Here is a 4,769-nt window from a genome sequence, read left to right on the forward strand (position 1 = left end):
AAAAGAAACTGCACATATGGTAGCCTTGAGACCTGTCTCAAAATAAAAAATAAAAGGGGGTGAGGATATAGCTCAGTGAGAAGGTGCCACTGGGTTCAATGTCTGGTGCTAGAAGAACAAACAGGAAACCCCACACTCTCTATTTCTTTTCTAGGAATCACTCTCTACTTCTTTCTTTCATCCAACACCTGGCAACCACTAATTTACTCTTTGTCTTTGTAAATTAGCCTATTTTAGACATTCTTAGAAATGGATTCATACACTATGTGGCCTTCTTTTTCTTGCTTCTTTCACTTAAGCTTGTTTTCAAGGGTTATCCATTCTGTATCATATATCAGTACTTCATACTTTCTTTCTTTTTTTGGTACTGGGGATTATTTAACCTGGGGGAAATTTAACACTGAGCTACATCCCCAACTCTTTTTTTTTTTTTTTTTTTTGAGATGGAGTCTCAGTAAGTTGTTTAGGGCCTTGCTAAATTGCTGGGGCTAGCCTTGAATTTGAGATCCTCCTACCTCAGCCTCCAGTGTTGCTGAGATTACAGGCAGGTGCTACCATGCCCCACAGTACTTCATTATTTAATGGCTGAATAATATTCCAATGTGTATGTGTATGGATATAACACATTTCATCTATTCACACATCGGTTTGTGGATATTTGAGCTGCTTCATTTGGGGCTCTTATAACCAATGTTGCTATGACCATTCATGTACAAATTTTTATCTGGACAGGTTTCCCATTCTCTTGGCCATATACCCAGGAGTAGAACTGCTGGGTCATATTGTAACTCTGTATTTAATGTGTTCTCTTACTGGCCATGGTGGCACATGTCTGTAATCATAGAGACTTTGGAGGCTGGAGCAGGAGAATCACAAATTTGCGGCTAGCCTGGGCAACTTAGCAAGAACCTGTCTCAAAACTAAAAACTAAAATAAAAATAAAAAGCTTAGGATGGAACTCAGTGGTAAAGTGCCCCTGAGCTTAATCCCTAATAATGTTGCTCAGTGGTAAATTTCCCTTGGATTCAATCCCTATTACCTAATAAAATAAAAGAACTAAATTTACAAGTGTTTTCTCCTATTCTGTGTGCTACCTTTTCACTACTTTAATAGTGTCACTTGAAATATGAAAGTTTTAGCTATGTCTGTAGCTTAGTGGTACAGCATTTACCTAACATGTGCAAGGTCCTAGATTTGATCCCCAACACCACACACACACACACACACACACACACACACACACACACACACAAAGCTTTTATTTATTTTTTGGTACTGGGGATTAAATCCATGGATGCTTTACTCCTGAGCTACATCACTAACCTATCTTTATTTATTTATTTATTTATTTTAAATTTTGAGACAAGGTCATGCTAAGTTGTTTAGGCCTCACTAATTGTTGATGCTGGCCTCAAACCTGTGTTCCTCCTGCCTCAGTCTCCTGACTCACTGGAATTATAGGCATGTGTCACCACGCCCAGCAGCATTTGATTTCTAAAGTGATTAGGTCAGTTATCCTGAGAATGTCCCATGTACTATAGCCAGCTGATGCTTCCTCATGCTGTCATTTAACTTCTCCTTCTGCCCTGCTTTTCCTGTAAAATGGACATTAGATTAGGGGCTTCATTAGATTTGGATGAAAGTTTTTGGAAAGATGCTTCTTATGCAAGGCAGGTGATTGTATTCTGCATGTTAGGCTTGGAGAGGCCTTGAGGAAAATTCAGGACAGACATACTAGTGGTTGGACATACATGTGATTTGAAAATCCGGAAAAAGAATATAGTTCAGAGGTAGAGCACTTGCCTACCATGTGGAAGCCCTGCAAAATAAAAAAATAAAAATCTGGAAAAAGAACCAGGGGAGAAAGACTCCCACAAGTGTCATAGAGGAGAAGGGACCTGAAGCCTTTGCAGAGGAGAGAAAGATGGTAAAAACTCAGGTGATGGGCATTTCCAGATGGGTCAGTGGTTGGACATCCATATGACCACCTGAGCCCTGAGAAGCCTACAAAGTCCCTATTGAGAGTCACAGCCGAGTTGGGATAGCGCCTAGCATTCTGCCAGAAGGAGTGGTTGAGAGGTGACGCCAGCGAGCTATTAAGATGATGATAATTAAGTTAAGCTATGTATAATTGCTGTGACTGGATGATGCTGGATTGAAACAGGCTGTGTATTCTGTTGTATTAGACCCCTGCTGTCTGGCTATAGGGCGGCTCCTGCTGCCTTGGGCACCCGCTACTTTTGAGTTCTCTCGGAGTTCCAGTTGAGTTCTTGCAGGGATTCCTGGAGAGTTCTCGTTGGTTAGAAAAGTTCCGGTGGAGAGAGTTCCAGTTGGTGTGGAGTTCCTGGAAGGGCCGCATGGGTGGCGTTTGCGTGAGTTTGGAAATAAAGTTTGTTTCTGCTTGAGTGGCTCGTGATTTGTGCTCAGCCAGACTACGGCAAAGCCCTGCTCTCTTCTCCCTCCCCTGAAGAATCCAGGGTCCCCAACTTGAATAATCAGTTGGTGTATCTACAGTTCATAACAAGCACCTTGGTGCAGAGACCTTAAATAACAGGACATCTCCAAAATCAAAATGGAAGTACAGGAAATGGATAATATATATATATGTTTATTTATTTATTTAAAAATTTGAGACAAGGTCTTGTCTAATTACTTGTGTTAATAAACCCGAGGCAAAGGATGAGACCAGGTATTGGGGTGATGCCTTTTCAGTCCTGCCCAGGGAGAGAGTTCAAAAATCAGTCAGGGAGTTTAGGACTATGATAGCTCCTAGTGTCTAGGCTCTGTAGGGACTAAAGCTAAGCATTAATGAGGGATCACATGTCTGCGGCAAGGAGAGGTCAGAAATACCCCTGGAATACCCAGATGCATGAATCCATCCCCATTGTCTCATTGTGGCCTAGGAGACCTGGAGCATCTGTTCCTACCTATACATTCAGGCTCAACCCCTATCAAGTACCCTATCCCTCTCCACCCTCCAGTCACACTGGCCTCCTTTGGTCCAGGGCCACAAATCTGTTAGCCTGGCCTTCTCCTGAGTTCTGAGTGGTGGGTCTTCAGTGTGCTGATTACCTATGCCAGTGTTAGAGAGACACCGCATGGTGAAGTTCTGGTCATTTAATCTGACCCAGAAAACCTAAATTGAACCCTTAGTTTCTTCCACTTAAGAGCTGGGGAGGCGGGGTGAGGCAGGCTGGAGATATAGCTCAGTTGGTAGAATGCTTGCCTTGCATGCACAAGGCCATGAGTTCAATCTCCAGCAACACACACACACACACACACACATGCTGTGTAATACCAGACAAGCAATAGAACCTCTTGGTACCTGTGTGCTTTCTCTGTAATGTGGAGTTGCTGAGAGGTGATATGAGTTTAGAACAGTGCCTGGTAAACCCTACAATGGTTGTAGTTGTGGTTATTAGTAAGAGTCAAGGAGGTCAAGATCTGTCTGAGCTCACAGAGCTGGTTCATGGCTGCCTTCTAACAAGATTTATTTCCAAGCTGCTGGGTATGGTGGTACACACCTATAATTCCAATGACTGGGTGGCTGAGGCAGGAGTATTGCAAGTTCAAGGCCAACCTCAGCAATTTAGCAAGGGCCTAAGCAATTTAGCAAGACCCTCTACCACTGTGCTACAAAAAATAAAAAGAAGTGGAGATGTGGCTCAGTAGTTAAGTGCTCCTGGGTTCAATCCCTGTAGGGAAAAAAAAAAATTCCAAACTGAGCGCGGTGGTGGTGATCATCTGATCATCTGTAATCTTGAGAGTCTTGGGAGGCAGGAGGATCTCAAATTCAAGGTTAGCCTCAGCAGTTTAGCAAGACCCTATGTCAAAATATAAAATAAAAAGGGCCTGGGAGGGTGGCTGGAATTGCAGCTCAGTGGTGGAGTGATTGCCTAGCACATGTAAGGCACTGGATTCCAGCCTCAGCACCAAATAAAAATAAATAAACAAAATAAAGGTATTGTGTCCATCTACAACTAAAAAAAAAAAAAAAAAAAAAAAAAAAAAGTCTGGGGTGGGAGGGAAGTTTAGCAATAAAGTGACTCTGAGTTTAATAGTTTAATATATATATGTATATTTGTTTTGGGTACTAGGGATTGAACCATGAATTGAACATATTATTTTATTTTATACATATTTACATATTATTTATATATAATATTTAGTATTTACATACCATATGTATGCATTATTTTATATAAAACATTTAAATGTTAAATACTTATATATTTAGATATAAAATTAACATATTTTATGTATAAATATTATATATAAAATAAGTGCTCACTTCATTAGCACATAACTAAAACTGGAACAATACGGAGATTAGTATGATCCCTTCACAAAGATGACATGAAAATTTATGAAGTATTCCATATTTTTCAGAAGTTGAAATGGACTCCAACTTGTCTGGACCAGTTTTATCTTTTTTTTAAACTGCTGTTTACATATTTCTATCTAGATGGCTTGTTTGAGTCCAGACTAGAGACATTTTAAATGAAGGTATGAAGAATCAGCTGAAGAATCAGCTCCACTACAAAGCAAAGTGTAATATATTTTAGGCAAGGAATTGAAGCTGAGCATCTGGAGGCTGATATGAAGATGATCGATTTACCTCAGGAGTTCTCTTTTTTTTGGGGGGGGGGTGGAACTAGGCATTCCACCACAGGGCTGGTACATGGTCAATCTCTACCCCTTGCTATAACTCCAACACCCCCCCACACCCCCCACACCTGCTTTTTTTGGCTGTAACTGGATTAAGCCCA

The 4,769-nt window shown here is 41.0% G+C and overlaps 1 pseudogene; it reads left to right on the forward strand.

Annotated features, from left to right (window-relative positions):
* The first annotated feature begins 4,285 nt into the window (after positions 1–4,285).
* On the forward strand, positions 4,286–4,386 carry LOC120885942 (U6 spliceosomal RNA; annotated as a pseudogene).
* Positions 4,387–4,769: the final 383 nt, after the last annotated feature.

This window comes from Ictidomys tridecemlineatus, chromosome 1, assembly GCF_052094955.1.
Source record: "Ictidomys tridecemlineatus isolate mIctTri1 chromosome 1, mIctTri1.hap1, whole genome shotgun sequence".
NCBI classification, from domain to species: Eukaryota; Metazoa; Chordata; class Mammalia; order Rodentia; family Sciuridae; genus Ictidomys; species Ictidomys tridecemlineatus.